General features: G+C 41.5%; 1 long non-coding RNA gene across 2 annotated transcripts in view; it reads right to left on the bottom strand.

The window, feature by feature from the left end:
- Positions 1–3,510: 3,510 nt before the first annotated feature.
- LOC137660553 (uncharacterized) overlaps positions 3,511–21,949 on the bottom strand; it is a 30,258-nt gene continuing 11,819 nt past the window's right edge. For both annotated transcript variants that reach the window (XR_011047698.1, XR_011047697.1), the window contains exon 4: positions 3,511–4,365. This is a non-coding gene — a long non-coding RNA (uncharacterized lncRNA). The remainder of the gene's footprint in view (positions 4,366–21,949) is intronic.

The following is a 21,949-nucleotide window of genomic DNA, read 5'->3' as shown; positions in this document are numbered from 1 at the left end:
ATTTGTGTAAGACACAATGTTAGACGAACTTGCATTAAATTGATCTGTAGTGCTGAGAGTTTAAACCGTCTGTGGTTCAGTTTAATGAAAATCTGATGGTTTCCATGAGAGATAAGTGTGGATCTGGGAGTGCGGATTCAATTCAGATGCTGATATGCATAAAAGTCATTGGGTAGGCCAAGATGCTTTGTCCAGGCAGGGAACTGATCAGTCTCCTCAGGGTAAATTTAACTCAACATTTTCCTAAAGTATGGATAAAAATCAAAACCGAAGCAGTGACATTTTCATGAGCCTCTTTGAAGCTGTGGATTTTCATTTTTTGAACTTATATGGATCTTATATGAACTTATATGACTTAATGGAGATAGCTTTTATAACAAAAGAAATTCTTGATACTATGTTATTTCTTCTATTACAGCATAACAGATCACATAACTGTTCTAGGGTTTCCAAATGTAAGTAAGTGGCTACTTACAGGTTTAAATTCACATCCATTCACAGTCTCTATTTTCAGTGGCCCAGATAGTCTGTTACTAACAAAGGTTTTGCATCCAATCCTACAAAATTTTGGCAGGTACATATTGCTGCGTTATCCATAGCACTTAAGGTTTTGATGTATTATTGTTGCTTTACAATTAAGATTATTATTTTCATTTCATTTCTATCTCCTTAAAAACCTCAACACAAACACAAATACTTTTGCAACCCCTCGTGCACACCCACTCTTGCTGATTTGATAGCCCTTTTGAAGTTTATGAAGCATTTAAGTGTTTTTAAAATGATTTATCTTTTTCTGTCCTCTAATAATAACATACTCAGATGTGTTGAAGTCATATTAAATTGATGTTTATATTATCTGACCTTGCAAAAACATCAGGTAACTAGTGAAGTAATTTTACTTCTGTGTATGTGACTAGTAAAATACTGTTTTGTGTGTCTTTTTAATAAAAAAAATTAGAGAAGGAATAGAAAAGAGCCACAAAAATCACCTGAGAATGTGAAAAAATAATGAGAACCATAAAAAGCTCTATCTGTTTAGCTTTTTTTTAAAAAAAAAAAAAAGATTGAGCAGTAACTTGATTACAGGGTAAAAGCACCTTCCTGGGGAGAAAATAGTGAGTACTAAAGAGCTCTTTAATCCATCAGAGAAAGGCATAACAAGAATCAATGACTGGAAGCTGAAGGCAAACAAATGCAAATGGAAATAAGGTAGAAAATTTTTAGCAGCAGGCATGATTACTACTTGTATTATCCTAGTACCTGGAAGCCAAGCCATGGATCAGGGCTCCCTCACAGTAGGTGCTAGTAAAAAACCCCAACAAACGAACGCCAAAAAAACCCAAAACCAAAAAAAAACCAAAACCAAACCCACAAAAGATAAACAATCCCTGCCAAAAAGTCACAAACAATGCATAAGATGAAGTAACATAATAAATCAATAATAATATTATCTGATATGACAGGAAGCAGTTTCAGGCCATGGTTTCACAATACAAAGTGTTGAGTTGAGATACTGGCTTAAGGTGATTCTGCCTTATCAAGACTGATTCTTCCTGCTCCCACAACTTCTCTACAGCTATGAAACTTTGAAAACTGATCCTTATTAAAAAAAAAAAAGTGTCAAAAGCAGGGTTTTCGATTTTTCTTTACAATAAAATGCCAGTGGAACTGATGTACTTTTGCAAGCATTTTGATTTTTATGAATTTCATTGAACAGCTTTGACCAAAATTTTCCTCACTACCCCTATATCTCGGTATCACCTCCGGCGCTGTTTACAGGACAACTGAATTTGCTGCATTACTTGTTGGAAAAGACTGCATAACTCAGAGAAAAATATGCAAAAGAAGGCATGAGGTTGCTTTGTTTTCCTCATAGCAAATCACTAGCCTGCTCACCAAATCTCAAGTGTCATCCATGAATAATGTAGAACATCAACAAAAACTGAAACCAAGCCCATGGTGTGGCAAGATTTCTCTGAAAAACACCTATCATCCTAATCAAGTCCAACACAAAAGAGAAAGAGATGAGCTTGTGATTCCCAACACTGCTCTGGCACTGGTGTCTACACACCACCCTTGGCAGCTTACAAAAACAACAGGCCACTACAGTCTGATCGGGAAGAAGATTAAAGGGGGAAGCAGAGATCAATATTTTTCTACTATAAAAGCTTTTGCTACATATTTTTGAGATCAAGAATCATATGGATTGCCCCTGAAATTCATCTGGGAGAAAACTGGGAGACTTGAGGAGCGCCTCCTCTTATTTTCCAACAGAAAAACATGGATAGGGAAAACCCCACCTTTGATTTCCATTTCTTTATTTACACTATTAGGAGACTAGAGCAACACACCGCACATCCACAGCATCTATTGCACTGAGAAACTCTGGGGGAGCTCATTTCTTGGGCTAGGAACGCTGAAGGAAAAACAAAAGCTAGGGTAAACTCTCCACAAATGGTCCCTGAGACTGAAGGCAAACTGTGTATACCGATGGTGTTTACCACTCATCCTTCACCCTTCCCTTCCTCCCTAGAGGTGGCCAGCCTCCTCCTACCAGCTGATGTGCAGTATTTCACTGAGCTCAGTATTCACATTCAGATGCTAACAGGTTACAACGGTTACAACCAGATGTAAAAGCATTCATTTTTTCTTGTTCCTTGTTAAAAATACTTCAAGCTATAGCTATAATAAGCTACATTAAAATAATGTTGTTTCATTGCAAAGTTTAAGTACTTAATAGCCTTAATATTTGGCCTCATCCACTGTGCTAAACTTTTCCACAGGACCACAGCCGCCCTGTGTGTGCAGGACACACGCTGCTCAGGAAATGAATCAGGGTTGTGTATCGAATTAGATTATTTATAGGTTGGTATATGTGTTTGCTCTAGAAGTTGTGCAGAGAACAAGACAGACAACTACAGGAAGAGAGCAATGGGCATGTGGTTAAGGCAGTTGAACGCCACACAGGAACGCTCAGTTCTGCCTCTGCCTTTGCCATCGGCTTCTGTGAACGAGGAGCAAGTCAGACCAAGCACCTTAGCAGGTGGCCACCAACCTTGTCTTCCTCTTTTTCTGTGAGTCCAAACTGAAACACCTTGGGCCTTTTATGCAGAAATGCAAAGCAGCTGATTATAATGGAAGCTTTGGCTTTTGAGGGAGAAATGGAGCTGGAGGCACAAGGTTAAAAGGCAGGAGAACCCAATTAATAACATCGACTTTACTACTGACTGAACGAGTGGCTCAGTTTTCTCCTTGGTCAAACAGGACAACGGTGCTTTCCTGCTGTTCTGGGAATACACAAAACTTCATCAAATACTGTGAAGCTCTTAGATATCCTTGTAACAAGCCTACAAAGGAAAAAAATGAAGGTATTTCTGATTCTCTGTATACAGAGAAAGTTTTGGATCTTTTCATCCGTTAATTATCCTACATTGCTACATACTTCTTTAAAAAGTCTATACAATATAAATACTAACATGCATAGAGATGGAGCATATCCATTTTTCTCCTCAAACTCTATTTTTAATGTGATTTTGCAAAGTCCTCCAGCTTCTATCAGGGCTATTTAACTTTAGTACTCAGTGAAACTGCAACATAGTCATATGGAATAGGACAGTGAACAGCACTCAGTGTAAACAAAATATATTCTCTGGCTCACAAAAATAAAAATATCCTCAGTCTCAGCTGTATAGTATGTCATGTAACCACGGCCACAGAAATAAAAAAGGAACAGGAGAGCTAGTAAAAGTTAATGCCTTTTCCTGCTTATTTTGTTGGTCTAGAACACGGTGTATCATGATATTGAAAGATTTCAGTACTAGTAGGATACTAAGAAGATAGCACATTGAAAAATAAAAAAAAAAAATAGATGTACTTTGTGTCCAACAAATAAAAAACAAATCTACCAACATCTTTAAAAATTACCTGAACAGAGTTCCAACAGTTACTCTGACTTCAAAATCTGAGTTAAGAGAAATACCACAACGATTGAAAACACAAGTGATTATCTCCTCCATTTTAGGTAGGAAGCCATTGAATGTAAAAATACAACACAATAATCACGGCAATCATGAGTTTTTGGCATGTGACACAACAGAAATATTTTAACGATGTCTGACAACATCCCAAGCATGCGGTGTCTGAATGCTACTAAAGTAGACGTGCATGAGACTCAAAGAGAATACCGTTTTGTAGGATAATTTTCATGAATTAGAAGCAAATAGGGGAATAAAACAGAAATTTAGGTTCAGGCCTAGAATCAGATCTTCAAAGTAGAAACTTGCAGTCATCCAGAGTCCCATCAACTCAGTCAGGCCCCACGGCTATCGAGGTCCATTTGAACAAATCCAGTGGCAGGATTAGAGCCTAAATATGTAAACAAAAAAAGGATGAAATCGGGTAACACAGCGCACAGCTCTAATTAAAAAGACACCAAACTAGTCCTAGAAAAATAAGCTGAGTGTCTAGACCTTTACAAGATTTACATTTTTACCACAGAATGCTGCAGCTACAGGAAGGGCTACAGTGATACCTTACATCAAGAGGTTTATACACCATTAATTGATCACAGCAGATTCCCCTTCAGGCAAACATGAGTACCTGCAGTGTGTTTGCTCACCTCCTGTGTGCTGCTGCTTTTTCATATTTATATATAATTTGTTTTATTATTTTAAATAAAAGAGAGTGGTCTAAAATCAATAAAGGTGATATTTTAATCTTCATGAACTCTTCATTTCTAGACATGTAGATTTTTAGCCTCTTAGTAACATGGTGGGAAAAACTAAAATAAGATAATCTTACTATATTTTAAAACACTGTAAAACTGACAGAAAGTAATATAATTTCTATAAAAACATTCACTGTTATGCCTATCTGAAGGTTGTGAGAAGTTCTAGCTTGTCAGCGTGTTAGATGAAGTAACTTTTTATGCTGATGTTTCTCCCTAATAACAGCTTACGGTAGCATACACCTAGTACCATGCACGATTGCCAATGAGAAAATGAACTGTCTCAAAAAAATGTCTACTTTTTACAGAGGTTTGCCTACTGAAATACAGACTTTAATACAATAGGAATGTGCAACAGCAGTGAGGACACTACAGGAATAACAGGTTTATGGCGGAATGAGCACACAGAGCCATGAGCTACATCGTGGAGTATCCTCTCATCTGAACTTCAGCAGCAGCACTTATCATCCACCCCAGGAAGGGGTCCGTGCCTTCTGCTGCACCTTGCACCTTCCTTTTCCCTCACTGCACCTTGCACCTTCGCCAGTACTATCTCTTTGAGATAGCCAGACCAAAGACAATATGAGGTTGTCCAGGAGTATGATACCATCCTTCCCTTCACCAGAGATCAGCATGTAACCAGACAAATCAATATAAACACACTTTATGCCAAAAAAAACAAATGTTCAGGAGAATCAAGTATCTGTGATTACTTTTACTTCTTCTACTTGATGACTTAAGACACAGCAAGATCCTTTATATGAAATAAGTTAATAAGTTTAACAATTAGGGGCAATGGGCACAAACTGAAACATGGGAAGTTCCATCTCAATATGAGGAAAAACTTCTTTACTTTGATGGTGACAGAGCACTGGAACAGACTGCCCAGGGAAGTTGTGGAGTCTCCTTCTCTGGAGATATTCAAAACCCGCCTGGACACAACCCTGTGCAACCTGCTCTAGGAGAACCTGCTTTGGCAGGGGGTTGGACTAGATGATCTCCAGAGGTCCCTTCCAACCCCAACCACTCTGTGATTCTGTGGTAAGTGAGGACATGAACATCTGAAATTCATTGAAAGAGATGTTGATTTGTCTATAGCGCTGATGGAGAGGTAAGGACTCAAATTGTTATTATTTTTAGGTGGAAAAAATATACTATATACAAAGTTTTCTATTCACTGTGCACATGGACATTAAGATGCCCTTTTTTGCCAAGATGTGACACTAACTTTACTTAGACTACTTATATATGAGGAAACTCATGGATATGCAAGACGGATATGATTTCCAAAATTTGTAGGAGAAGGTAATGGTTTTGTCTTCCTAGTGTTAGCTCAGGATAGATATAAAAATCTTTATTTCCATTTTAATTTTGAATTCCTGCTTGTATACCACATACATGTCAGAAACTGGTACATGATAAAGAACCTGTAACATCACACTTAGAATACAGTGCCATATTTTGGTTACTTTATCTCAAGAGAGGCACAGACTAAAACCTGGCTGCTGGTCGGTAAGCACACCGGGGCTCTGCCTCGCTGCGTGCCGGCGGCGGTCCCAGCCGCGGGGCCCAGCGTGCCGACGGGAAGCAGAGGGACGCCCGACCTCTCGCCTCATCTCTCCCCACGGGCTGTGAGCACTGGGGGGATCCCACAGGGACACTGCGCTTTTTGCCTGTGGATGTCTGGCACACCATGAAGTGCGTCTGCTGGCGAATTTAAGAAATCACAAATTTTTAGCAAGCAGAAGGTCATTTATTGCCTTACCTGGCCATCACGGCTCTTTCTCTGAATAACCTGAAACTGTTGAAGGGCTATTAATATTAAATTCCTTTCCAAAGAGTTACATTTCTGAGGAAAGGCAATTTTTTAATTTCTCCTTCCCAAGCATACCACATACTTTAATATTTTAATCTGTACACCTACCTACTAGACACCCAAGACAATCTTTCTTCTTGCTCTCGCAAAAATGCATCAACAGTTTTTATTTCCACACCTGGTGGAAATGTATCTGTTGTAAAAACAACAAGAAATAAAATAAAAAGCTGTTTGTTTTTTTTTTTCTTCGGGTTATGCCTCCCTGATACTAAAGCTGCCTCATCTCTGGTTTAAGTGAGAAAAGCCTAGAAACAATTCTAATTCACACCTGTTTGCTACCATACCCACATGACTATACACCAGCAGAAAATGAGCCAAAAGCAGATGTTATTTCCTCTGCCCTTTCTCCAGTCCCCCTTCTCAGCTTGTGACTTCTGGGACATGCTGAAGGGGGAAGGAAAGGATGACCGCAGCTGGTACGGGACACAGCTATAAAAGCCTCAAGCAAACTGAAAGCTTTCTGCTCCTGCAGAAGATTCTTACATCATCATGCAGGATCAGAATAAGGAACTGAATCAATTAATTATATTGCTGAAGTACTATGGAGTATAGTTAGTAGAAAACTTGACTTCATGATTTAATTGTAAAGAAATTACTGTACCCGGTGTTCATTATTACTATAAAACAAATAAAAAGATCAGTGCCTTCCCAGAAAATGCCAAACACACCTTTTCGTGCTAGCCACCCCACTGCAACATTACAAATCAAACTCAGCAATTAATGTCCAGCCCTTGGTGGCAGGTGGGAAAATACTCTAAGCAATATTACGGGGGAAGCAATTGTAGGAGTGAAGAACTCCAAATAATAAACAATACAACTAGATTCGAGGACAGATTTTTATGGTTTTCATATGAATGCCTTAATTGCTGGTGACACACACAAAGCTGCACAGCTACACCATCATCCTGCCTGTTGCTCAGACACATAACTCTAGCATCACCTTAGATCCCAAATTTACTCTAAATCCTAACATTCATATTCATAATTTGCAGATACTTTCAGTGCAACGTTTCCAAGATGGTATTTTTCTTAATTCTTCCAATCATTGAAGCATTCAATCAGGTTATCATCATCATCATCGCGTTTTGATTCAGCAACATTTTTCTCCCTGCTTCTGAGAAACGCAGCCTAATCTCACCCGCATTCACTCAGAAAACTGCTGCAAAGACCCTTTCCCTAGTCAATCCCTTGGAGAACACATCACTGTCTCCACAGTTGTCCCTGACTTCTGTAATATCTGCTACTTGTCTTCACTTTCAAGGCCCTTCCTCGCTTATCACCACCGCACCTATTGTTCCTTAATCACCATCAGGAAGCCAGCTGTGGTTTGCTCGCATTTGAAGCTAGGCCAATTTTCATGAAACATAAAGCTGAAGAGACCGTTAGGTCATGCTGTCCAATTTGTTTATTATTTTGTGTTGGGCTAAAACACTTTCAAACTCCCCCACTTTTTACTGAAAAATAAATTCGGAGACGCTTCTTCTGTCTCTTCCCTTCATGTCATTGAGTGCCAGGAGTCCAGCTTCCAGCTCCTCTCTCACCTACGTGTGATATTTTCAAACAAACCTCTTATGCCTTTTCCTGTTTTACACCTTACACTTTAGGGAAAGTCCCTTAAATATTTGAAAACATAACATCATTGCTCTTCTTCAAACCCTTCTCTGAAATTCAGCTTACTAATCATAGAATGGTTTGGGTTGGAAGGGACCTTAAAGATCATCTAGTTTCAACACCCCCGCCACAGACGGGGACACCTTCCACTAGACCAGGTTGCTCAAAGCCCCATCCAACCTGGCCTTAAACACTGCCAGGGAGGGGGCATCCACAGCTTCTCTGGACAACCTGTGCCAGTGTCTCAACACCCTCATAGTAAAGAATTTCTTCCTAATATCTCATCTAAATCTACCCTCTTTCAGTTTAAAACCATTACCCCTCGTCCTATCACTACACGCCCTTTTAAAAAGTCCCTCTCCTGCTTTCCTGTAGGCCCCCTTCAGGTACTGGAAGGCTGCTAGAAGGTCTCCCTGGAGCCTTCTCATCTCCAGGCTGAACAACCCCAACTCTCTCAGCTTGTCTTCATAGGAGAGGTGCTCCAGCCCTCTGATCATCTTCGTGGCCCTCCTCCGGACTCACTCCAACAGCTCCATGTCGTTCTTATGTTGGGGGCCCCAGAGCTGGACACAGTACGCCAGGTGGGGTCTCACCAGAGCGGAGTAGAGGGGCAGAATCACCTCCCTCGACCTGCTGGCCCCGCTGCTTTTGACGCAGCCCAGGATACGGTTGGCCTGGGCTGTAAGCGCACATTGCCGGCTCATGTTGAGCTTCTCATCAACCATCACCCCCAAGTCCTTCTCCTCAGGGCTGCTCTCAATTCATTCTCCTCCCAGCCTGTATTTGTGCTTGGAATTGCCCCGACCCACATGCAGGATCCACTAAGGTGCCCCTACAGCCCCTACGAGCAAGATGTGTGATAAAAAGGTATATACACACCAGTTAATTTTAGGCATCTGAAATGTAAAATGTAGGGGACAGATCCTCCTATACAGTAAATGGAGAGAGGCGCCTGTTGAGAGTGATTTGGAAAAAGGAACTCCTCAAGTATTCCAAACTGTCCTCTGAAGGAGTCTCTGGATAAGGTGTGGAAATGGCCTAGGGAGATCAGTCTTTTGATTTAGGTACATGAATTGGATGCCTAAAGTATGAATGTTCCCTCTGAACTCGTAGTATTTCCCTTCTCATCTGTGTATATTTTCTCTTTTCAACTGTATTATATCTACATTGCAAACATTTCGGATTGCAGATAATCTTTTCAGCCCATGTTTGTGTGGCACTGACAATCATAGGATCTTCAATGCCCAAATAACACTATTTTACAATAATACAAAAAAACAGTCTTACAATGCTATACAGTATTTTATTAAACAGTACCTGATCATGTAATTATCATAGAATTATGCACACATGCCAGGCAGAAGACACACAGCTACTCATCAACATTGTTATTTTCTGAATTCCTTAATGCTATAACAAAGAGCTGGAATTCGTTCACAGTTGGCACCAGCTGGTTTTCTCCCCTGTCTGAATGATGGGCAAATCCTCAACACAATTCAACACAGTGAAAGAGAAGGGAGAACAAGAGTGATGGAAACGTATATGTGGATCCAGGATGCATACAGAATTTTTGGCAGAGGAAGCAGGGTGGGGGAAACAAACCATGGAAACACTTGTGTGTGTGATAGATGTCATAAGCTATTTTTTGTAACAATCGATGTGAAAACAGTAAAATGTAGGACTGATAAGGTAAAAGCAAGAAATATAAGGAGCCCCTTCACGTGCGCAAAGAGTTCATGCCCAACAACGCATGCTTCTCCCTGTTAAACTTACTGAACTTTAAATATACCCTATTAAAAAGGAGGTGTCAGTAACATGAAGGTCCCTAAAGCCCAAAATAAGGAAGCAAACCCCCTAGATATATCTTACATGCTAAGAAAGTCTCTGAGTCTTCAGAAACATGCTTATTGCTGGGGAAAAAGATAATAAAACATTATGAAGAAACAATGAACTTCACAAAGTTATTTGAATCAAATAGGAGTCTCACACAAATTTGGAAATCTAATCCTAGTACAAACAATAAGCAAAAGTCATACCAGGCATCATGTACAAAAGAAACAGAATAGAACAACTACTACTGCTGATGATCTAGTTAATTCTTGCTCTGGATCTATTCATCCAGATAACAGAAAAGAAGTTCTTTCAAAGTCTGAAGACGAGAAAAAAACCCTACGACACAGTCATTGATTAAAACTTGATGAGACTAAATAAAGAAAAATATTGCACTAAATGACGGATTTCATTATAGTAAATTTCATTAATGGCAAAGAGTTAACTGCAAAGCTTCTCAAAGGAATGTATTTGGTCCTATGTTATGGTATAGTTGTTAATCATCCAGAAACTGGGGTGAGTGAGTACCATGGCATAAAATCTGCAGTTATTTAGGTTACTTGGAATCATGGAAAATCGTTAATCTAACAAAAATGAGTCAGTGGGCCCCAAAAATGCCAAATCAAGTTTAAATGATGATAGATAACAAATACATACTAAAATAAACCCAAGAGAAAACAGTCAGTGTTTTATGAGATCTCAAATGAAAGGTGCAACTGTAGGGAACTTAGTGTAATAAAACCCAGTATGTTAGGCCAGGGGAAGGTAACAGTTACCTACAAAATCTCCAGGTAAGTTGATGATACCCACTAACATTTATTCTCCCATAGATTTCATTCACTCACACTCTTACGCTCACTTACTCACAAGCAGCGAGACTTCCCTGTCCAAATGGTCTGACCGGGATAACTTATGTGCAAAACAGAGGATAAGGGCCGTCAGTTATTAAGTCCTCACCCCATTTCAGGAGATGTTCTTAAAGAGCAATAAAAAAAACATGTTTTTTTGATCAGATCCTTTAGGATATCCTTCAGGAACCATCAGCTGTGACAAGACAGTCCTTTGCCTCAGGATCTTGCTTACCTCACCTTCTATAAATCTTAGGCCATATTGCTGCCTGTTGTCTGTTTTTCCTTGTTCACAGAATCAACCAGGTTGGAAGAGACCTCTGGGATCATCGAGTCCAACCGTTGCCCTGACACCACCATGTCAACTAGACCATGGCACTAAGTGCCATGTCCAGTCTTTTCTTAAACACATCCAGAGATGGTGACTTCACCACCTCCCTGGGCAGCCCATTCCAATGTCTAATGACCCTTTCTGAAAAGAAATTCTTCCTGATGTCCAACCTGAACCTCCCCTGGCGAAGTTTGAGGCAGTGTCCTCTTGTCCTATCGCTTGTTGCCCGGGAGAAGAGGCCAACTCCCACTTCACTACAACCTCCCTTCAGGTAGTTGTAGACTGCAATAAGGTCACCTCGGAGCCTCCTCTTCTCCAGGCTAAACAACCCCAGCTCCCTCAGCCGTTCCTCATAGGTCAGACCCTCCAGACCCTTCACCAGCTTGGTTGCCCTCCTCTGGACTCGCTCCAACACCTCAACATCTTTCTTGAAGTGCGGGGCCCAGAACTGGACACAGTACTCAAGATGCGGCCTCACCAGTGCCAAGTAGAGAGGGACGATCACTTCCCTAGACTGGCTGGCTACACTATTCCTAATAGAGGCCAGGATGCCATTGGCCTTCTTGGCCACCTGGACACACTGCTGGCTCATGTTTAGCCGGCTGTCGATCAGCACCCCCAGGTCTCTTTCCACCGGGCCGCTTTCTAACCACTCCTCCCCCAGCCTGTAGCGCTGCATGGGGTTGTTGTGGCCGAAGTGTAAGACCCGGCACTTGCTCTTGTTGAACCTCATGCCGTTGGTCTCGGCCCATCTATCTAACCTGTCCAAATCCCTCTGTAGGGCCTTCCTACCCTCCAGCAGATCGACACTCCCACCCAGCTTGGTGTCATCTGCAAATTTGCTGAGGGTGCACTCAATCCCTACGTCTAGATCATCTAGAAAGATATTGAACAGCACCGGCCCCAGAACTGAGCGCTGGGGAACACCGCTAGTGACCGGCCGCCAGTTGGACTTTGCCCCATTCACCACCACTCTCTGGGCTCATCCATCCAGCCAGTTTTTAACCCATTTAAGAGTCCACCCATCCAAGCCCCAGGCAGCCAGTTTCACAGAATCACAGAATCACACAGAATCACAGAATGTTAGGGATTGGAAGGGACCTCGAAAGATCATCTAGTCCAATCCCCCTGCCAAAGCAGGATTGCCTAGACCATATCACACAGGAACGCGTCCAGGTGGGTTTTGAATGTCTCCAGAGAAGGAGACTCCACAACCTCTCTGGGCAGCCTGTTCCAGTTTGTCCAGAAGGATGCTGTGGGAGACAGTGTCTAATGCCTTACTGAAGTCTAGATAGACTACATCCACAGCCCTGCCCTCATCTACTAAGCGGGTCACTTGGTCATAGAAGGAGACCAGGTTGGTCGAGCAGGACCTGCCTTTCATGAATCCATGTTGGCTGGCCCCGATGCCCTGATTGTCCTGCATGTGCCGTGTAATGGCACTCAGGATGATCTGTTCCATCACCTTGCCTGGCACCGAGGTCAGGCTGACAGGCCTGTAGTTCTCTGGATCGTCCTTCCGACCCTTCTTGTAGATGGGCATTACATTTGCTAATTTCCAGTCCGCTGGAACTTCTCCAGTTAACCAGGACTGCCGGTAGATAATAGAGAATATGTTTGGAATATAGGTCTGACCTGTAGGCCTGCAGTCTCTTCTCCTGTTTGGCTAACAGGAAAAAGAACAGCGTATGTGATATACTACAACCTTGTTGCCATCCTCCTGCTGTTAGGATGCAAGGTCTTCCGCTGGCAAGTCATCCGTGCTGTGGCACAGATCCTGCTGGGAATGGTGTCCTTCATTATCAGCACAGGCCATTTCTTTAACCCTTTGTTTCACTCTTTCTCCTTACGCTTACACACACATTTCCATCCATTCTGCATTCACACCGATCTTAATATTTCTATTACAACTCTCTGCGTAGTTTTATGTTAGTTAAACCAATCTGATGCAGACAGCTGCAGAAAGAATACGTTCCATACTTCTACCTCCTCCTTCCTTTGCCATGTGCTCCTCTATTTTCCTTGCAACAACAGCAGCAGCCATCACTGGTAAGCCTGTTCAGGGAGGGGGCAAACCAAGAGAAAAAACAACCCTTTACTGGTAAGACTAGGATTGCTTTTTTAATGAAGTAGTTCCATGAACTGGATCACTGGGGCTGATGAATGCCAGTGTCAGGTGCAAGGGAAGCGGCAGGACTGCCTCTGTTTAATGGAAGTTGTTCGTTAGATCAGTGATGCCATACTGGGAAAGAACACCAGATGCCTTGGCCTCAGGAAGGAACTAGGGCACCACTTCAGCAGTTTAGTGAAAATCTCTGCTCGATATGCTGCTACACTCAAAACGAAAATAACAAAACAGGCTGCTTAAACAGTGGAAAATAATTAGAAGAAAGCCAGTGTTAATGGGTTTATAAAAATCAATGTTATGACTTTACCAGAAAAAAAAACACGAGGTACAGGTCACCCCTTCTCCGAAAGGATACTAAAGAACTGGAAAGAGTTCAAATGTGAACAGTGATAAACATTGGCAAGTTTAAAATCAAGAGTGTTCTGAGTGGACATAAAAAATAAGAGTGGTCTGATCAGACATTTCTATGCTTGCTATGTTATAACGCAAGAAAAAAATACTGAGAAACATCTGAAGTGTGGAAAATTCAAAATTGATCAGGAGAAATGTTTTTCACGTCATATGTAACTTATTCATATTGATTATCAAGGAAATTCAGTTATTAATGTAAATAGAATGCCCTATCAACACTAGTATAGAACAAACCAGTTACTACATCAAGAAATCAGGAAGAAACTCATTTGGAGTTAACATCAAGTGAAACATCGGGATATAGTTACTAATGAAACAGGAAACTGTATTATGGTTTAAGCCAGTGTGATAACTCCTACGTAAAAATATCAATTAAAAAAAAGGAATAGCAATCTGATTTCATTATTAAATTTTTATTCACACTGTCACACTAACTTTTGCTACAGTTTGCATTAACTACTATTAATATCTCATTAACAACAGTATAGTGATAGAAGATTCTGAAACAACTGAAGTTTGGACACTTTAAGCTCTTATGTAAGCAATAAAGGGACATACATGAAAAATGAAAATCAGCATGATTATAAACTCATTTTCTCCATCACTGCAGGTTCTACCTAAAATGTATTTTTCCTGGTTTTCAATCACAGCCAATTTCCAATTACATTAGAAGTTAATTTTTCAAAGGCCCAAAATGGAACATTTTTCCCCTTACCATTTTTTTTTTTTTTAGATATTGTTTTAACAAGGATTCTCATCACAGACCTTTCTAAAAAGCACCCAAAAAGTGACTTACTGACCACCCACAAACAAGGGAGCTAGAAACAGCTTAAGTACTAATTCCTTAGTATGCCACCACTGTACTGCTTGGTTATCTTTATTAGATCACCCTGGTTTAGTTTGAAATGCGTATTGTCACAGCACATACTAGAAAACACATTACCCCATTGTATTAGTCATTACAACAACTGATAGAAAATTATAATTCTTTCTCAAAGAGCAAAAAGTCTTAATTTTATTAAGATAGGCAAGGAAAAAAATGAAAGAGAGCATAAGGATGGGGATTCACATCTTTTGTTTGAGTTTTTTTCCACTGTCTGGTAAGGTAAAGAGAATATAACAATGTCTTAAGGTGGGGGATAGTGGGGGAACAGGAAGGAGAGGCTGCCAGCACTGCTAACGGCAAGGACAAGATTTCATGGTTTAGCCAGTGGCTGGGTCAGGTAAACAGGGCAGAAATAAATGGCTGAGGCAACATGCAGTACAATAGAGGGTACGAATGAAGACTCAAAAGGTCAATAGTACAGACAGCACAAAGAACCAAAAAGATTGCCTGGGAACTCTTTCTTGGAGAGGGAGAATGCAGCCGGTACCAGGACACGAGAAACTGAGAAATTTAAATGGCTACATATACTTCGTGCAGTGACACTTGAATGTAGGCAAGGGTACTGGTTCTGTTAGAGAAGGGAATTTCAGTCCACATAGAGCTGTGAGTCTGACAGAAAAGCTGTCTGGCATAAAAGCAAACCAACAGGTTACGGAAAGGCAGTATTTCTGAATTTCTGAACCCAAAAGGCAGCATACCTTTCATCTGTGTTCCAAAAGCAGAAGACCATTCACCACCAGGAAATTGGAACATAAAATTTATTCCCCTTGTTTAACTTAGTCTGTTTTGCAGATGACACAGGCTGTGAATTTGTGAGTAAAAGAATTGTCGCTTGCTAGATTTACCTTTTTGTTGTATAGCTTTTGCCTGTGATTTTAATAGCACACCCCAATGACAAACACTGATCACTTTCTAAAATAAAAGTGATTTTAGAGACATTTTGCTTTTCTAAAGCTATTTTATTATATATTTGAAAATATGTACTGAATATGCATAACTTGAAATATACTTCACTGTATGTTTACCCGCAAAGTTGTCCCACACACTTTTTTCCTTTTAAGTAGAGGGTGGGCAATTGCAAAACTAAACTCATGGGGGAGAAGGCGTAAACTAACTTCATTTAGATGTGAAGGAATTTCTTGTTAAAGACATTTCTTTGCTCATTCCAGTAGTATGAAAGCTATTTATTTGGTAATAAAAGTTTTTAGACTGAAACAGACATTTCTGAACTTCTTGTTGATGATTAATGTACAGTTTAAGAGAGCTGTTACTTTGTGACAGGCACTATAGAAGCCAAGAGTCAGATAATGTATAAGCTTCTGCTCCACTTTAATTCTTATTTAATCATCAGAACTCTTCTACCATCTTGTTTTAAATATTAAACTGCAGAGTTCAGCAGGATACACAGCAGTTGCTGTAAGAGCAGAACACCTGTCTTATAGCGTGAATATCACATAGGCATTAAGCGGAAGAAATTTTAATATTAGCCAAAGCATATTTTTGAACATGAACATTTGCCGCAATCCACTGTGTATTCAATAAAGGAAGATCTAAGTTTATGCTATATATACACAAAAGAAAACTTGACATAAAGCAGTAAAACTACTTCAACTCACACGGTAACCTTTCAGATAGTACTTATCGTTTGGTCTGTACGTTGTGCAAATTATTTTCCTGAAATTAACAAAATATTTCTTCCTATTTTAAATGCTTTCATCCATAATTATTTAGGTGCCTTTCCAAGGTACACAAAAGGTCTAGGCAGCACTGTGTCTCCATTCTAGTATATGGCCCAGAATTACATATGAAGGCACGTTCCCAGCACCAAACAACGCATAGCGCACTCCTCTGCCTTAGAAAAACGTACCACTGAACTATGGTATTAGTAGAAATACTACAGTACCACAAGGGCATCCCAAACACCAGCCTATCTGTGCAAAGCACAGTCCAAATCCGCAGCCAGAGCCAGCTCCAGGTCCCAGCAGCTTACAGCCGGCCCTGCCCGCACCGAGGAGCAAGGCCAGACCGGTACCAGGCAGCGCGGGAAGCCACAGCCGCCCCGCCGAGCTCGCCGCCCGAGCGGACGGGAGGGACGCGGGAGCGGACGAGAGGAGGCAGCGGAGCAGAGGGCTCATCCCGGGGACAAAGGCCGCGCTGCCCGCGGCGCTGCCCGGCGCGCAGGGCGGGAGGGAAGCAGGGCGGCGGCCGCCATGCGCGGGCAGCGCGCGGCCGCAGCCAATGGGGAGCGAGCGCGCCGTCCGCCCCGCAGGCAGCAGCTGGCGCGGCGGGCAAAGGTCCGCGCGCCGCCGCGCCCCCCGCCCCGCCCGCGCGGCCCATCCGGCTGCCGACGGCTGCGGGGAGGAGCCGCCGGGTCATAGTGCCGCCCAGCCCGCGGGCGGCCCAGGGGCCTCTCACCGCCGGTCCCGGCCAGCGCTGCTGCAGCTGCCGCCGCTGGCTGGAGTCACCGAGGCGATGCCCTGATCATCCGAACGGAGACAGTTTTCCGATCGCGCTGCCGGCTGGCCCAAGGCAACATTCGACTCGAGTCAGTACTCGAGTACCTAAGGCCGCTTGAACGTGCCCATGTGCAACACCCCCGTGTGCCGGGCGGCTGGCAGAGCTGTGCCCAGCCACGGGCGAAACCACCGCCCCAGGAGAAAGGGGCGGAAGGACTCAACAGGAAAAGGTCAGTACCTTCAGCACCTGACATCAAACCTGTCTATGCTTATGAGAAACCCTGATTAGATCCTCAGAACTCAGCCCCGAACTTAACCTCAGAGCTGCGCATCTTCGTCACGCAGTACAGGAAAGGGAAAAACACTCTGAAACAGGTGGGAAAGCGAGAGCAGGGCTAAAACTGTCCCTGCTGTAGCGTACACCAGTAAGATTCCAGGATCTCTCCTGGCAAACAAAGGAAGGATCTTGACAAGCCAAAGACTCTGAAACAGAGAAAACTGCAGGAAGAGCAGCCTGGGTGAGGCACCTTTTACACCTGTAGATGTGGAATATACCCGCATGCCCCACCTCTGGCTTGCTGTTGCTACGTAGGTGTATTAAAAGCAAACGCAGCCTTACAGGAAGGCAGAGAAATGGCCCTCTGCATCTACACCCCACCAAACACCTCGGCCTGGCCCGAGTGGCGCTTTCTGATGTGTTTTCACTTTGCTGCCTCCTTCCTCTCCTTGCCTATACTTCACAGCACTTGAAGATGAAACAGTAGTGCTCTATTTTTATACCTTTTATAGTCTTTTAAGTGAGACATCCTTAAGTGACCTGAGATGACTTGGTCTGGGGTGGTAGAATTAGAAACAGGATTGAAATGGCTACTTTTATTGCCTTCCAGTGTTGCCTATGGAAATTGCGATCAATTTTGTTAATAGTTACACGTAGTTTTCATTAATGTGTCTATAGCTTTGCAGCCCAAACCAGACAAGGGATGGGCAGACCAGCTCCACATCAGTGGAAGCAGAGTTAGGTGAGCATCGACAACCTCCTCTTGAAAAGGAATAGGGTCATAGACAGAAAGACTCACACCCAGTGTACAACCATGAGAAGTGTAAAGTGAAAAATTTATGGGAAGACCACTCTAATAAGAATGTATCTGTTCACTTTGGCATAAACTCCTCCACTACATGTTATGCATGGTAGAACAGGACCGTTATTTAAAAGCCAAAGTACCTGACTCATGATATTGTATCTATTCTATCACAGCAATCTATCTTCTTCTTATCAAAACCACAGGGCTGTCATCCAGAGAACAAAAATTCTGGAGCTATGTATGTATTTTCAATATACAAATCAATGGGGACCATGGTGGGTTGACCCTGGCTGGACACCAGGTGCCCACCAAGCTGCTCTGTCATTCCCCCTCCTCAACTATACAGGGGGAGAAAAATAAGACAAAAGGCTCATGGGTCAAGGTAAGGACAGGGAGATCACTCAGCAATTACTGTCACGGGCTAAACAGACTCGACTTGGGGAAATTCATTTAATTAATTGCCAATCAAATCAGAGTAGGGTAATGAGAAATAAAATCAAATCTTAAAACACTTTCCCCCCACTATTATAGTTAATACTACTATATAACACATGGAAAAAAAATCCTAAAGATCTAAAACAATATCAGAAAAAATTTACTTCTTTTTCAAAACCTTTCCTCTCATCTTGCTGCTGCGAGCGCACATCTGTTGCCACATTACAGATACTAAAGAAATGTAGGACTGGAACCCCAGGCCAGTTTTAGACCTGCTTCTTGCAGTATTCCAGTATGAAGCTTCTGTAATACGTGATAATTTGTGTGACATGTTGTCAACAGGTAAATCTGTTTTGTCTGACATTTTTGTTAAATGAGGAAAAAATTAAATTGGTAAGAAAGCCACAATACAAGGAGAGCTAAGATCACCAGAGACCAACTGGTTCACTCTAATTAGTGTTCTCACAATATGGAGTCCATTAGATCTGTTATCAACTTCCCAAATAAAAGCATTTCTTAATCTGCCTAAATCATTACAAAAATACACAGGTGGCAATGCAAAGTAGATACTTCTATAGTCTTTCATCAAATAGTGCAGAAACGAATACACTGAAACTGTGCCACTTTATAAAAAAAAAAAAAATCACTGTTTCTCATTCCAACTTAGGCTCACAAGACAGATGTAGCCTACAAACTCAGCAAATCAACGGTGTGAAAAAGAGCAATCAGACATGGTAAAGCACAGCCTTTTAAAAGAGAGTAGATTAAGTAAGTAATTGATAGCACACAAGTCCAATGTGCACAAAACTTCTCAAGGATTCAAATGGGTATGACGAGCATCTGCCACATTTTCATATGTAATGGCATCGAGTTTCACTGTGGGCTGCAACATTGAGGGCATGCCTTTAGGCTGGCACGTTCATTTAAGGTATGAGTCATTCAGACTGGAAACAACATAACAGAAACAGCCACAAACTAATGAATTGTGAAAGAACTATAACATTTTCCCCCTCAGGCTTCCACCTACTGAAGTGTCACAAATAAAGCTAATATCACAAAAAATTATTTAGCAAAAGAGGAATTAAACACTAAATGACAGTCAACTCTTTTACAAGTCAATTACTTGTTTTAAGTGTTTTTATTTGAAACACCACCAGTCAGTAGAGTCACCTTAGAAAAGATCAACAGGAAAAGACACTCCAGCCTTGATTTTTGCAACTACAGATAAGGTACCTCTACAACATGGAAATTGCAAACTAGGTTTTTCTTGATTGATATCGTCCTTCAGAATTTGAGGGGTTTTAAAACTATGACGAGCTCACCTCTCTTCCCTCCCCACCCCCCCCCCCCCCCGCCCAGCTTATTTAGAATATAAACAGATCATATAAATAACCAAACACTTGCCATACAGTGAACCAGAGTGAAAGATTAGCTAACCTGGCAAAAAAAAGTTGTGAGCAGCCTAACTTCCTCATCCCAAGTTACTATGATAGCCTACAGAATCATAGCAGTTTAAAAAACTACTTATAAATATATCTAAGCAGATATCTAAGCTTATATTCATATATCTATAGCATGCATACTTGTGCAGTGCAGCTAGAGGAACCTAGTATGCCCTTACATTACAGCTGCTGATTTGTGTTTTGTATTTTGGCACTGGAATGAATGCACAGCACTTTGAGGGCCAGATTTTATCTCCCACCCACCCAGAAAGTAAAAATGAAAAGCTGAGTGTTGCAGAAAGGGATATTAAATAGAAGTCACTATTAGTCACTTCCATACCAATCTAATTAGAAATGAGGAGACTGCTTACATTAATCTTTTCAGGTCTAACTTGTGCGCTTACATCAGGTCTTTGGAGTCTGGCCACAGACCTCTCAGGAATTCATCTACCAGGAGTGCTCCATACTTCCTCTCCCAATATCTTAGTGAGGATACTCTGGTTTAATTAATGCTGCCTTAGGTACCTGTTAAGTAATGGTGCATGTCTATACTGTGGAACTGAGAACAGTGCAACTGGATCCTGTCATCCAGGCTGGTACTCCTCCCCCCCCTCCCCGGCCACACTACAGTTTTTCTGCTCTCATCAGGTGCGCATAGGAGGTATCTGTGTTAGCACAACAATGCATCTGAGCTCCTTATCCTTGCCTCTCAACAGGGTTAAGGGCTCTGACAGGCACACAGTGGACCAAATGCTGTTACCACGCTCAGACATTAGCCACCACCCCTCTGACAGACATTGTCTATCCAATTAATGCCTAATCTGCTTGTGAATCAGCTCCTGAGCCACCACAGCTTTAGCATGGCATGAGAAAACTAAGAGTTCTTGAGGTGTGTCAAAATCCTGATTTCACTGGAAGTAGGATGCTGCTGGAACAGCTACTTCAGCTATGAAACTAGTTCATCGGAAGAACACTCAGTCTCTGTGCTGCTCTTTACTGCATAGTGGATACATACCCAGGACCCCAAAATACCTTTAAGAAGCAGCTTTAAGAACTTTCAGCTGTTATCAGAACAGTTCCACTGCAATATCAGACACCAGTGGGATTCAAAGAGTAGGAAGAAAAACCAAAGGCAAAAATTCTTTGTGAATTTCAAGACATCAGTATATACATAGATAAGAGCATAATTGGTTTTGGTGAAAACAAGAATTTTTGCTTAAGGAATTTTTGGCCTAAGCTATTTCAAAAGCTAAATTAAAAGGAACCACTTCTACTATACTGTACTTACAGTAAAACTTCCACTGGTGTTTCTACTTGCATTTGCTAATTGTGTACATTATTTAAATACTGTGAAACTTCCAACAAAGTAGAACCAGTACAATAACTTAGCATACTGCCCTTATTCTTTTTTTTTCATCCATCCAAGGATTAAAAGTTTCCAGCTACGATTAATTTGTCAATAATTACGTAAGTGTTTCATATCTCCTGCAAAGTTGGATGCAATGCCTGTTAGAACAGTTACATGTGTAGTGGTGAAATATGCCACCAGAGGTTAGTCATAACATTCTCTGAGTATACTCTGAGTGCGAAAAAGCTCTTTTTTAAATGACAGTTCAAAAATACTCAGTTTTAAGTATTCAGAGAAACAGTCTCACATAAATGGCCACTAACAACTACTCTAAAATAGCTTACTTTTCTAAAAAGATACTTGAACTGTTTTTATATGCAAGAAGTAAAGTTGTAAACTAAAGTTGTAAACTAAAGAGCACTGTTTCAGAATTTAAAATACTGCACGATATAGAGCAATCCTCCTACTTTTCACATTTTAGAAGAAATTTCCATTAAATAATCAGACAAATCTCAGAAAGATATACAACACATTTTACT

The sequence above is a fragment of the Nyctibius grandis genome, chromosome 2 (genome assembly GCF_013368605.1).
Source record: "Nyctibius grandis isolate bNycGra1 chromosome 2, bNycGra1.pri, whole genome shotgun sequence".
In the NCBI taxonomy this organism is placed as follows: Eukaryota; Metazoa; Chordata; class Aves; order Nyctibiiformes; family Nyctibiidae; genus Nyctibius; species Nyctibius grandis.
The sequence above is the reverse complement of the archived record's forward strand: the minus strand, read 5'-3'. Positions and strand labels throughout refer to the sequence as shown.